A 14,890-nucleotide genomic window follows, 5' to 3' on the forward strand; every position below is an offset into this window, starting at 1 on the left:
AGTGTGTGGCTGTCCAAAAGTTTGTCCAACCAATTCCTTATTCTTGGACAGGGAACAGTCTGTTCCTGTCCTGGATGTACAACCGGGTAGTTTCATTCGAATAGGATGATGTTTTGTTGATTGCAGAGACCTGAGATCAACATTAGCTGATCATCCACACCTCATTATGAGGGCCTGGTGCCAGGACACATAACCAAGACCTCATGTTGTAGACATTTGCCACTTTTGCCTGTCCAGAATGCACACTTCCAGCGGGGGAACGGTCCTGCCCTACTCTGATCACAGGATTCTTGTTAGGGTCAGAGGAATGAGCTTATCACCGGTGCCCGGGCAATAATCCCATTTTCCCCTGAATACAGCCTCAGCCTCCCTGGACTCCCAGCTTTATCTCCTCCATGTAGTGACTGCCATTCTGTTTCCCTGCGCTGCACTCTGGAAACCCTCACCAGTCAGCAAACCCAGGCAATTACAGGACTCACCTTGTTTTCCGTTTCCGGTCTCTCAGAGATTACTATCCTTTATTGCCTGATGTCTAACGTCTTAAAAACCCTTGTTTTATATTTATTGTCTGACTTTTTTTAGTGTCTTCGGGCAGAAGGGTGCATTCGACTCCTGTAACTCCATCTTAGCCAAAAAGTATAGGACTGTATAGTGCAATAGCTGAAGTTAAGTACTCAACAGATAAACATCATATGAGACAGAAGAGAATAGAGATTATCTTTGGAGAGGGGCGGGGAATGGTGACTGGGAGTGAGACCCAGGGAGGCGCTATGCTGTTGATAATATTCTACCTGTTGATCAGGGTGGTGATTCTCTGATTATGTTTGCTTTGTGAACATTAAATGCTGTCCATTATGAATTGTGTATTTTTCTGTATGTATGCTATACTTCAATAAATACGTTTATTTTAAAATACATTAAAACTTCAACAATAAAACAAATTTTCAACACTTGTGCGTGTTTTTTTTTTTTTTTTGCCCGTGCCATGCAGCATGTGGGATCTTAGTTCCCCAGCCAGAGCTTGAACCTGCACCCCCTACTTTGGAAGCATGGAGTCTTAACCACTTGACCACCATGGAAGTCCCTTCAACACTTGTTATTGAGGGCAGATCTTAAGAGTCACACCAGCAACCAATATGCTATGGGCTTTGGAGTCAGAGCTAGTTTCAAATCCCATGTCTACATTTATTATCTATGTCACCTGGAGTCCTGTCATCACCTCTACAAACCCCAGTTTCCTCTACTCATAAGTAATGGTAATACTTATAGGGTGGCTATGAGGACCAAATGAGATATTTTATGTAAAAATATTCCAGGCACATAGTAGGTTGTAAATAAACGTTAGTTTCAACTCAAATATCTATTAATAGGGAATTGGTTAAATAAAATATGTTACATTCTTACAATGGAATATTAATCAGTTGGTAAAAAAAAATGAGGTCATGCTATAGGTATTTCTATGAGATGATCCAGATGTTTGTTAGGGTCCCAGGAAGACAGAGATGACATAGTCAAAGGGGGATAATAGAGGAGAGTGTAATTAAGGGGCTACTGCCAAAGGTGTAGGCAAAGTTAGCAGACACCAACAGGGGATTGTGCAGTAATTCCAAGCTGGCAACAGTGGGGAGCTCTTATCAACTCTAGACCTGAAGAGACAAAGGGAGGGAGCAGTTAGCAGAATGAGAAGAACCTGTAGAAGATGGCTGTCCAGCAACAGAGCTGTAGCCTTCTGAAGAGGGAAGCAGCCGACCATAGCAACCTGGCACAGAGGGAGCAGAAAGGGTAAATACCCAAAGGTCGCATTCCTCCTGCCTTCTTATCTGTTGTAGGTGCCTCCAATCTACAGATGGACTCCAACTGGCAAGACCCAACTAGATGCTACAGGACAAGGGGCCCACTGGTGCAATTCATATAGGTCAGCTTCCAGAAGCACTGTGGAAAAGAGTGGAAAATGGATTGGGCAGAAGCTGTGCAAATAGAAAACATTCACAATCTTCAAGTTGTATTAAGTTTTGTGTTTTTTTTAAGGGGAGGAAAACGACTATATCATATGTTAACTTTTTTTTTTTTTTTTTTTTTTTTTTTTGCGGTACGCGGGCCTCTCACTTTTGTGGCCTCTCCCGTTGCGGAGCACAGGCTCCGGACGCGCAGGCTCAGCAGCCATGGCTCACGGGCTCAGCTGCTCCGTGGCATGTAGGATCTTCCCGGACCGGGGCACGAACCCGTGTCCCCTGCATCGGCAGGTGGACTCTCAACCACTGCGCCACCAGGGAAGCCCTATATGTTAACTTTTTATTAGAAAGAGAGAGAGATTGGAATGATACACAAGAAATTGTCCCAGTGGTCACCTTGAAGTGGGGGAACAATAGCGTGTGGGAGGGATTAGGTGTGGGAGGGTGTATGAGTCAGAGCCCAGCAGGACACACATGGCAGGCTCAAGGCGATATGAAGACAGTTTATTTACAAAGGGACCATTTACACAGGTGTAGGTGTAATGGAACACAGGAGAAAGTGCAGTAACCAAGGGCTAGGATCAATGAAACTGTGGCCATTTCTAAGGGACAAGGGGAAGGAATGGTTACCAGCTCCTTGAAGGAGAGAGGTCACATTGGGAAGGCTTCCTTGAGAGGAGCAATGACCTGTAGTTGAGGGATACAAGCAGTCTGAGGCAACCTTGCAGGAAGGGTGCCCTAAACACATGCTGCTACTTTCCTCTGATCTCCTGCCAGTGCCGCCCATGGGCTCAACCCACCTAGAAGCCAGAGGGCATGAGAGCCTGTTGGTGCCATAAAAGTGGATCTGGAGGGCTAAGCAGAAGAGGTCTAGCGTAAAGCGTAACTTACTTCACACTGGATAGGGTTTTTCACTGTTTGAATTTTTCCTACCTCATGCACAAGCATTACTTTACAAATGCACAAATAAAAGTACATGTCAGTTCCCTTCCCCAGCGTGCACACAGAAGCAGAGAAAAGTGTAATCCCCTGAAAAGAAGAGGGAAGAACAAACGGCTTCCTATTCCAGGCAAAGCTTGGGCACAACAGTTTCTTCCTCAGGGGGCTTGGCATGCTAGATGAGGCTGCTAGATTGATCATTACCAAGATGAAGTTGAAATGTCCATATTTTTGTTTATCTGACCCCAAATGCATCTATTCCCCCTTGCTGCATTTCCCCCCTGCTTTTCTGAAAAGTGACAGCTAAGAATGTAGTTTACTACTATTGTTTCCTCTATCTCTTTCCCTCCTTCCTCTCTTACACCTCTCCCCATGTTTTCCCTATAATTTCTTTTGATAACTTGTAATTTTGAACTCACAATTCATCTAACCATTTGGGAGGCAATTTTCCTGCTCCTACCTTCTTCCAGGCATCATTGTTTAGACAGTCTGGATGGGGTGGCCCAGTTTTCAATTTCCTGATAACATCTTCCTTGAAGAGACTTTCTCTGCCTTCTCTCGCTGGCTTTGTCCTCTGCTGCTCTCTGCGTTCTGCTCAAGGACAGCCTCAGAAGTACACAACTGTTTCTTGTCTTGCAGTCTCCTGACTTCTGGCACTTTGGTAGAAACTGTCTTTCCTTCTCTTAGCTTCAGTGACACTTCTTTCTCAATAAAATATGCTCTTTCAAACAGGTGTTGAGGAATATGACATTTGGAATATATAATAGCTGTATTCTAACATACACCTTTATCAGACAGTAGCTAAAAGAAAAAAAGGAACTCACTGAAGTGGAAAATCCATTCAAAGGATTTGCATATCTGCCAACCCCAAGCCATCCCCACCCTGCCCTGCCCCTAACTATGTTTTCTGATTTTCTGAATTTCGTTTGCAAACTTCTTTCTCCCACTGAACAATCATGGAATTAAAACAAACCTTTTTCCTCTTACCTTTACAATAACACTTGTCGGTTGTGGGAAAACTACAAAACACAAAGAATTAACCAAAAATAAAAGTGCTGCTATTATTTGGTATATTTCTTCCAGATACTCTTTTTAGAAGGGTTTTAGAAGTGTACTTACTTTTCAAAATGAAAATAGGCTTTAAGAAATTTTTGACTGTAGGAGTAACATAGGTATGTTTATAATTAGATGTTAAAAAGTATACACGTTTTATATATAGATTCATTTGTATTATTTTTTAGATCCACATATAAGTGACATTATGTAGTATGTGTCTCTGTCTATCTGACTTACTTAACTAAGTATAATATTCTCTAGGTCCCTCCATGGATAAAAAAGGAAAAAAAATGAGAATTAATTTTGTTCATAAGATTAAAAAAAGTATACATGTGGAAAAAAACTACCATAGTCCCCCTAGACGGGGATTATTATTTAGTCTTTTGGTATATACAATTCCATATTTTTCCCAGATACATCTATATCTACATCTATGTCTTATCCCTTCTTTTTTGTCAAAAATCAGACCACAGGGGCTTTCCTGGTGGCGCAGTGGTTGAGAGTCCGCCTGCCGATGCAGGGGACACGGGTTTGTGTCCCGGTCCGGGAAGATCCCACATGCCGTGGAGCTGCTGGGCCCGTGAGCCATGGCTGCAGGGCCTGTGCGTCTGGAGCCTGTGCTCCGCAAAGGGAGAGGCCACAACAGTGAGAGGCCCACGTACCGCAAAAAAAAAAAAAAAAAAAAAAGAGTAGCTGAACCACTTTCTGCAAGAAATAAACAAATTTGGGATGGAGAACACCGAGCCACATGTCAGAGAGGGTAGAACCTGAGTTAAAAAAACAGAGGACTTTTAGAAACAAGAATATCAAATATCGAATTTCTGTTATTTGCGCTGCTGTGCTCTAACCTCATCTACTCTCTCAAGTGTTCAGTCAGGCTTAATACTACTTGGGTCTCTTGCCACCAAGTGATAGAAATACGACTCAAATTGGATTAAGAAAAAAATAAGCTAGGAGTGTTTATTCGCTTATGAAATTGAATACACCAGGCATGGCTGGACTCAGGGCCTTAAGTCATGTCACTGACGTTTGGTATCTTTTTATATCTTTTCTTTTTCTCTTGGTTCACTCTCAGGTATTGACTCCCAATAGTTTTCTCTAAAAAGACCCAGGGCTAATTCTTATTGGATGGACTGGGACCATATGACCATCTTTGACCCAATCATTGTGGCCAGAGGGATGGAATGCTCTGAGTGGCCACGGTTGGATCACATGCTCACCCTTGGATCCAGAGATGGTGTCACATTCACACCCTCTTGGTTTGAGTTGCGTGAGGAGTGGTTTCCAGAAAATTGGGGTCACAGTGGGAGAATCAGTGGTGGGAAGCAAACATAATATATTGAATACATGCTCACTGACACAGTGCCTCACGTGAGCAGTTTGCTTAATGGAGAGTAAGGAGCTGAATTCCGCATCTGTTTGCCCCAGTGTAGAAATGGACTCTCTGAGCAGCACATCAAGATGAGCCCTAAATAAAACTAAGAACAAAAGGAAAGTATTCCTGGTATTTCACAGAAATCTTGGGGAGGGCATGACATTTTTCTACAATTTGTACAAAGGGTATCCATACCAATCTTGTTTAGCTTTTAAATGAAAGAGGATCCCTGAGGAGATGTGGATTGCATAAATGGGAAAACTGAGGCCCAGAGAGGTTCTGAGACCTGCCCAAAGTCACACAGCTATTTTTTTTTTTTGCGGTACGCGGGCCTCTCACTGTTGTAGCCTCTCCCGTTGCGGAGCACAGGCTCCGGACGCTCAGGCTCAGCGGCCATGGCTCACGGGCCCAGCCACTCCGCAGCATGTGGGATCTTCCCGGTCCGGGGCACGAACCCGTGTCCCCTGCAATAGCAGGCAGACTCTCAACCACTGCACTACCAGGGAAGCCCCACACAGCTAATTTTTATTTGAGCCTAGACTGAGCACAGTCTCCTGCCATGGCTCAGCAATGTTGTCTCCACATGACTCAAGCAGAATTCCCTCTTATATGCTGCTTACGTCAAAACTAGAAATGTCCCAAAGCCTTGTTCCCCTGGCAGCTCTTACCCTTATGAGCCCCTCGCTTGACCTTGGGGCTGCCTGGGGGCTCTGCATGGACTTGGAAGGAAGAGCTTGTATGGGAATAGAGGAGTCAGGCTCCAACCTCTTTAGGAGACTGGGAACCCAGGTGTCTGAAAAGGAGGCTTAAGATGCAGGGCCCGGGACTTCCCTGGAGGTCCAGTGGCTAAGACTCCACGCTCCCAATGCAGGGGGCCCGGGTTCAATCCCTGGTCAGGGAATTAGATCCCACATGCCACAACTAAAGATCCCACGAACTGCATCTAAGAGCCGGTGCAGCCAAATTAAAAACTAAAAAAAAAAAAAAAAAAGATGCAGGGCCGAACAAGAAAAGCAAACCAACTGGGCAGGGTCAGTGGAATAAGCAGAAATGACCAAAAGAAGGTAAATGGCTAAAGAAAGGGGACAGATATTTATAGCGTACTTCCTATACCAGGTATTTTGCATATATTACTTTACTCAATCTTCACTAAATTTTTAATTTCAGGGGACGAAAGGGAAGGGGAGGGAAGGGAGTGGCTATCAGCAGGGGCCATGCTGTGAAGGGCTTTGAATTTGGCTGCATGAGAGAGTGAATGAATGAATGGAGTTTATATCTGTATTACTTTATTGCTGTAACAAAGTACCATGAACTGGGAGCTTTCAACAGCAGAAATTTCTTTTTTTTTTTTTTTTTTTTTGCGGTATGTGGGCCTCTCACTGTTGTGGCCTCTCCCGTTGCGGAGCACAGGCTCTGGACGCGCAGGCTCAGCGGCCATGGCTCACGGGCCCAGCCACTCCCCGGCATGTGAGATCTTACCGGACCGGGGCACGAACCCGTGTCCCCTGCATCGGCAGGCGGACTCAACCACTGAGCCACCAGGGAAGCCCTCAACAGCAGAAATTTCTTGTTTCACAGTTCTGGAGGCTAGAAGTCCAAGATCAAGGTATCAGCAGGGTTAATTCCTTCTGAAGCCTGTGAGAATCTGTTCCAGGCCTCTCTATCCTAGCATCTAGTGGTTTTGGGGCAATCCTTAATGTTCCCTGGCTTGTAAATGTATAATCCTGACCTCTGTCTTTATCTTCTCACGGCATTCTCTCCATGTGAACGTCTGTGTCTGTGCCCCAAATTCACCTTTTTATAAGGATACAATTACATTGGATTAGGGCCCACCCAGTATGACCTCATCTTTAATTACATCTGCTACGACCCTGTTTTCAAATGAGGTCACATTCTGAGATACTGGGGGGTTAAGATTTCAGCATCTGAATTTTGTAGCGGGGCGGGGGGACACAGTTCAACCCATAACAATGGCTAAGTGGAATCTTGAGAAAAGCTGAATTTAGCAAATTTAAACAGATTACTTTAGGGCCTCTATGGTGATTTCACAGCCTCACGGAAAAATCTCTCGTACTCCTCCCATTGAGACGTGGGGCCTCTGTTCTCCCCCCTGGAATCCGAGACAGAGTATGGTGGAAATGCTATGACTTCCGAGGGTGGATCATAAAAGGCCATGCCACTTCCACCTCGTTTGCTGGAATACTGGGCTGTACTTAAGAAGTTTGAATACCCTGAGGCCAGCCCTCTGAGAAGCACATGGATATTCTCTGGCCAGCAGTCCCAGCTGAGCCCAGTCCAAAAGTTATCCTGTTGAGATGCCAGACAGGTAAGTGAAAAAGCTATCTGGGAACTGCACACTCCAGCCCCAGCTGTTCTAGTCCCAGCTGGCAGAGGCTTCTGAGGTAAAGTCCCAGCCCTTGTGGAAGAAGGACAGGTAGCTCTGGCTGTGCCCTGTCTGGATTCTGAGCCATAGAATCAGTGAACGTAAAAAATGTTTCTTGCTTTAAGCCACTAAGTTTAGGCTGTGTATTATCAGCATCCTCCAGAGAAACAAAACCAATTCCACCTCTATCTCCATCCCTCAAGTCCAAAGGCAGCTGTAGGCAGAACTCCCTCTTTCTCAGGGGACATCAGTCTTTTTTTCTCTTGAGGCCTTCAACTGATTAGATGAGGCCCGCCCACATTATAGAGGGTAATCTGCTTCACGGAAAGTCTACTGATATAAACATTAATCTCATCTAAAAAAATACCTTCACAGCATCACCTAGACTCGTGTTTGACCGAATATCTGGGTACCATGGTCTAGCCAAGCTGACACATAAATTAACTGTCACATACTGGTTTGTTACACAGCAGTAGCTAACCAGAACAGCCTCTCGCAGCCTCTCAGCCTGCTGCTGCACTGTGTGACTTTCCAAGTGGGTGATAATAAGTTCCATTTTCCAATTTTATTTGGTCAAATTTCCTGCCCTCCTTCCCTCTCCCTCCCCCTTTTAAACAGAGATCTTCCGGGTATGTTGTTCTGCAGATCACGTGTTAAGACCCTTGTGTAGCAGTGAAGAGTCCCTGGTTTGGAGTCTGACGGAATTGGATTCAGTTCTTGACTGTACTAGCTCCTAGCTGTGTGACCTTGAGTAACTGAGTAAACCTCTCTGGGTCTCAATATCATCATCTATAAAGTAAGATAATCATACTGACCTTGGTGCTATTTTGAGGAGTGAATGAAATGGGCCATGGAAAGGGCTCAGTCCAGCACCTGGGCACACATTTTTAAAAATTCATTCATTCACGAGTAGGCCCCAGATTTTACCAGTCTGTGGTGCTGTATTTCCTTTTAAGATCTTCACTATGAGGCTCAAGCTTCCATCCCACTCAATTTCTAGAAGATTCTCCCCCTCCCACTTTCCCTTTCTTTCTGTGCGTGTGTGTGTGTGTGTGTGTGTGTGTTTCTCCTCCTCTTTTTCTTTTCCTTTGTAAAGCCAGGCTTCCCCCACTGGGGAGCGCATGCATGTTTCACAAATTCATCTTGCTTGTCCCTGTGGCCAGCCGCGGTTCTCTGGACCACTGCTTCACGTCTCCCACGAGGCGCTGCTCCTTCTGCTTTAGCTCCCCTCCTTCAGCCTCCAGCTGCCGCTCTGCCCTGCGCACCTCCCCTCAAGCACGGGACAGACCTTGCTGCCCACGGTGGCAGCGAAGAACAGGCTGCAACTTTTTTTTTTTTCTTGCGGTACGCGGGCCTCTCACGGTTGTGGCCTCTCCCGTTGCGGAGCACAGGCTCCGGACGCTCAGGCTCAGCGGCCATGGCTCACGGGCCCAGCCGCTCCGCGGCATGTGGGATCTTCCCGGACCGGGACACGAACCCGTGTCCCCTGCATCAGCAGGCGGACTCTCAACCACTGCGCCACCAGGGAAGCCTCAGGCTGCAACTTCTATGCTGACTTGACTGAGTGTTCCAGGGCGGTGGGAGGGGAGCGGAAGTGAAGTGTCGGCTTCTAACTGCGACTAGAGGGAACGTGCTCAGAGACCAGAGACCCAACTCCCTGGACGCTTACGGACTCCACTCCCCACACTGTGTCTGTGCACCCGGTGCTCAGGGCACTGCCTGCCTTGGAGTTCACACCTACCACCCAGCTTAAGACCCACCTCTCCGCATCCTCATTGTCTGACCTCATTCCAGGGTGATGGGCAGTGCCCACCACCTTCCACTGCTTTTAGGAAAAATCTGGCCTGAATCGTCAGGGAGATGATGTATGCCCTGTGGTCCTCTGTATTAGTCAGAGTCCTCCAGAGAAACAGAATCTATAGGATATATACAGTTGACCCCTGAACAACATGGGTTTGAGCTGCACGGGTCCGCTTATATGCAGATTGTTTTCAATAAATACATACAGTACTACATAATCAGTGGTTGATTGAATCTGCAGACGTGGAACCATGGATACAGAGGGCTGACTACGGGACTTGAGCATCTGCATATTTTGGTATCCACGGCGGGTCCTGGAACCAATCCCCTGCGGATACTGAGGGATGACCGTATGTGTATATACATGTATATCTACGGGCAGAGATTTATTATAAAGAATTGGCTCACGTGATATGGAGGCTGAGGAGAACATACCCAGAAGAGCCAGCCTGAAGGCCTCAGGTCCAAAAGAGCCAATGCTCTAAGTTCCAGTCTGAGTCCAAGTCCGAAGGCAGAAGACTGATGTCCCAGCTCCAAGAGAGTCAGGGAGAGACAGAGAGAGGGGTAAAGAGAGTCCTTCTTTCTACTCAGCCTTTTCTACTCTTGAGGCCTCCAACAGACAGGATGAGGCCCACCCACACTGGGGAGGCTGATCCTCTTGACTCACTCATTCAAATGTTACTCTTACCCGGAAACACTCTCACAGCTACACCCAGAAATAATGTTTCCCTGAGTACCTGGGCACCCCACGGCCCAGCCAAGTTGACACAAACGATTCACCATCACACTCCATACATCCGGGCCCAGCTGCCCGTCGTTGGCACACCCTGAGTTTGCAGGGCACCCACGGCCAGGCCAGTCCTCTGCCGTGCCTCCCCTCCACGCGAGGGCAAGTGAGGTCTTAGCATCTTCCACCCTCCATGCACGTCTTTACATGTCGACATGCCGCACCTCATCACCTACAAACAGCTGCTCAAACAAGAACTCACACAAACTCCCCAGAACCTGCACTAATTTAAAGGCTTAGAACGTCTAAATCCACAGAAAGAAGGAACAAGTTGCCGGGGAGAAAGCCGATTCATTTAACTCCCATGGAAAGAGAAGAGGCATTGGAATTAGTTGAACATGGATTCAAAGGCAAGCCTTGCCCACACCTGTGCAGTTTCTGCTCCTATGAAATGGGGACGGTCCCAGTTCCTGCTTTAGAGAGCGGTTGTGAAGATGGCATGACAAACACTTAAAGAGGTGCCTGGCACGTAGGACATCCTCTGATGGCTGCTGCTGTTATTACTATTTGTACTACTTTTAACATTACCAGATTAAAAGTAAAAGTGTTACCAGAGATTTCGATGCCTTAAGATCAACAAGGGGCTTCCCTGGTGGTGCAGTGGTTGAGAATCTGCCTGCCAATGCAGGGGACCCGGGTTCGAGCCCTGGTCAGGGAGGATCCCACATGCCACGGAGCAAATGGGCCTGTGAGCCACAACGACTGAGCCCGCGCGTCTGGAGCCTGTGCTCCGCAACGGGAGAGGCCGCGACAGTGAGAGGCCCGTGCACCGCGATGAAGAGTGGCCCCCACTCGCTGCAACTGGAGAAAGCCCTCGCACAGAAACGAAGACCCAACACAGCCAAAAATAAATACATAAAAAAAAAATCGACAGGGCCACAATATTCTTGACCGGAAGTTGGCGGGGGAGGGGGCCACTTATCCCTGTGATAAAGTTTGGAGTTGAATTGGAAATATTCTGAAGTCTGTTCTAGCAGTCTTTTGTTTTAAGGGAAGAAGCCTGGGTTTGGGGTTCTGACAGGTGACACGGGTTTGAACCATAGCTTTGACTCATTAGCCATGTCACCTTGACCAGGTGATGAATCGCTCCAAAACCTCTGCTTTCACATCTGTAAAGTGGGGATACTGATATGGGTTGAGGACAGGAATGGCAACGATGTAGAACTACGGAGCAGGGAGATTGTTCCACTGTAGGTCCTCAGAATCTGGGAGCTTTTTTTTTTTTTTTTTTTTTTTTTTTGCGGTATGCGGGCCTCTCACTGTTGTGGCCTCCCCCGTTGCGGAGCACAGGCTCCGGACGCGCAGGCTCCGGACGCGCAGGCTCAGCGGCCATGGCTCACGGGCCCAGCCGCTCCGCGGCATATGGGATCCTCCCAGACCGGGGCACGAACCCGTATCCCCTGCATCGGCAGGCGGACTCTCAACCACTTGCGCCACCAGGGAGGCCCTGGGAGCTTTTTAATATTGTCATTGTACCTTTTTTTTCTAGACACAATTCAAGAACCCATGACGGACACTAAAGTGACCACTTCCAAGTTGCCCCAGGAAGACCGTGGTGTGCTCTGCAATCCTAACCCCAGAGGAGTACTCTGATGGATATCCATTGTTTTTATCGGCCCAGCACCCATCTCCCTTCTTCTGGGTACAGCACCCCAATTTTCGGGGGGAAGGTGGGGAGTACTCACCACCCTGACACCCTCAGTCCCTATGGTTCACATAGGATTGGCCTCATGCTCCAGATACAGGCTTGGGCACGTGACCCAGGTCTAGCCAATGGGTATATTTCATCCTCCAGGGGCACAGTAACTGGTTCAGGTGACCCTGTGAGACTCTTCTAGGAGCTGATAGGTTGGGAGCTTGGGAGCAACAGGGACCATCTTTCCCATGAGAGAGACACCAACACAGAGAAAGACAGGTGAGAGGTATAGGGAGAGACTGAGCCTGATGACATGCTTAAAGCCCCCACATTGAGCTGTGCCTGAAGATTGCTTCCTTGGTCGATGTTTGAGTTCCAGGAGCCAATAGATTCCCTCTTTTGGGCTTAATGCCATTTTGACGTGAGGTTAAATGATTTGTAACCAAACACACGCTAACCAATGTAATCTCGCCCTCTCTCTGCTCCTGCTGACGTACCTGTCACTCCTGGTGGCCTGCAATAAGAACATTTCACCAGGAAAAGAGAATTTCTTTCAGTCTTCCTGTGTTGTCTCAAAAGAGCCTGGTTTACATCCCCAACAGAGATGCTTATAATCGGCCAATCAGAGCAAGGACCAGGGTGGTGTATGTGTGCCAACAAATCACTCAGGCAGGCAAAACTCTTGGGGTTTTATAATTATGTAGAAAGGCCTAAGATTCCTGTAGGGGTCAGCAAATTAAAATTCTCCCAGGGGCTCAGGGCTTCTGAATGCGGGTTTCTGATAATCTTGTTTATGTCCTGGGGTAAATAAATCCATCTTTTGTTCTGTGTTATTCAACTCTCAGCACTGTTTGTAATTAAAGGGGTGGAGGGTGGAGAAATGAATGAGTTCTTTAATTGGCTCTGTTCTGGGTGACACGGAGTAAGACAGAAAGGGGGTGGCCTGCTCTGCCCTGGGAGCCGGTGATAAAACCTGGGGCAGCTGGTGATCAAGGGGCGAAGGGGCGGAAATCTGCCGTCATTAGCGTGACCAGTGAGCACAGGCCGCGGCTCCGCTGGTCTGTGCCAGGGTCCTCCTGAGACACGGAGAGAACCGGAGTGAGTGTGGCTGGTTTCAGAAGTCACGCCACCCCTACCCCCAGTCACGGACACCCTGGCGGCACTATTACTCAGCCCACCTTCCACTTTCCTACCGCCATGGCTCTAGGGGTGGGAGGATGACAAAATAAAGTGACAGAATCCTACTAGATGGTCAGATAAAGAGAAAGCCCACTTGGATAATGAACACAAGTAATAACAGATGCGTTAGCTCCCATGGGTTGAGTGTTTTCTATGTGCCGGACGCTGGGTTGAGAGCAGTACACACATGCTTTCTTTTAAGGCTCTCAAGAATCCCATGTTATTGGCATCACTGTCTGCAGTTTTTGGAGGAAGACGTGGAGACACAGAGGTTAAGTGACTTGCCGGAGATCCCTTGGCTATGAATGACGAAGCGGGTGTTCACCTCCAAGTCAACCAGACGACAAAGCTACGCTTGTGTTGACTGCATTACGCCTCCCCAGTGCCTTTCTGGAACTCTGCTTTGTCCCTCTAGAGCTTTTAAACTTTAAAAAATCAAGTTGTGTACTCTCTCTGAGTCTCAGAGTCCCATCTGTAAGATGGGGGTAACGACACTTTGATGCAGCAGGGTGCGTGGATGCAAACAACAGAAACATACTTTGGTTCATTTAAGCAAAAAGGCAATGCTCAGGAAGGACATCGGGAGCTCATGGAGCTCTGGTCTCTTCTGGTCCTGGGGAGGGAGAGGGCTCCAGCTCCCACCAAGAATCTCCCCGTGGGGGATTTTCCCCCAACAGGAAGGGTGTTCAGATGCTGAGTAGCTAAAATACCCTCCTGCCCTGACTTTCTAATAGGGCTGTGTGGTGATGGGCATCTCAAGCACCAGACATGACATGTAGTAAATGCCCAGTGAATGGTAATTATTATTATTATTATTAATAATAACTAGAAAGAGCCAGCTCAGCCTGTCTGCCCACTTGCCATACACATCCTGGGCCGCTTTTCCTGTGGGATGATTTAGATTTCCTTTATGAACAGAGACATATCCTCAAGACAGAAGGATGCTAGCATGTCTTCAGATTGGTCACTAAAGCGTGTCCTAAATTGAGAAGAAATCAAAACAGATTGCATCTAATTTCTCAGTGTTCCAAGCAAGAAATTACCTTTTTAAGGGAAACACCATGACTTTCAAGCTGTTTGCAAACACAGTGTTTGTCCAGTGTCTTGTCTTGGGTTTGGCTTGGATTGCTTCTTTTTTTTTTTTTTTTTTTTGCGGTACGCAGGCCTCTCACTGCTGTGGCCTCTCCCGTTGTGGAGCACAGGCTCCGGACACGCAGGCTCAGCGGCCATGGCTCACGGGCCCAGCCGCTGCGCGGCATGTGGGATCTTACCGGACCAGGGCACGAACCCGTGTCCCCTGCATCGGCAGGCGGACTCTCAACCACTGCGCCACCAGGGAAGCCCTGGATTGCTTCTTTAGATTGTCTGCCCCCAGGGGGTTAGCTGGGTTTTCAGAGAGAAGAGACCCAAAAAATCCACTTTTCTCACTTCTTCCTTATGGTATTAGGAGACTGGTGAGTCCTACTCTTCCCACAGTTGGCTGAATGGGTTCTTATGGGGAAAACATGGGCTTTGGAGCCAGACAGACCTGGATTCAAATCCCGACTCTACTGTATCCTGCTGTATAAACTTGGGCAAGTCACTTTATTTCTATGGATCTTTGTTTCTTCACCTTATAAATGAGATCGCTATTATTTACTTCCTAGAGTTTGCAGTGGGCAGCAGTAACTGTTGGTTTGGCTCAGGGCGGCTGCTGGCCTATGTGATACCTTTGTCTGAATTAGGAAAAGGCATTCCTTCTTCTAGCAGATGTTTCTGGGGCCAGGGTGCATGGTTTGCTGAG

Source organism: Mesoplodon densirostris, chromosome 15 (genome assembly GCF_025265405.1).
Source record: "Mesoplodon densirostris isolate mMesDen1 chromosome 15, mMesDen1 primary haplotype, whole genome shotgun sequence".
NCBI classification, from domain to species: Eukaryota; Metazoa; Chordata; class Mammalia; order Artiodactyla; family Ziphiidae; genus Mesoplodon; species Mesoplodon densirostris.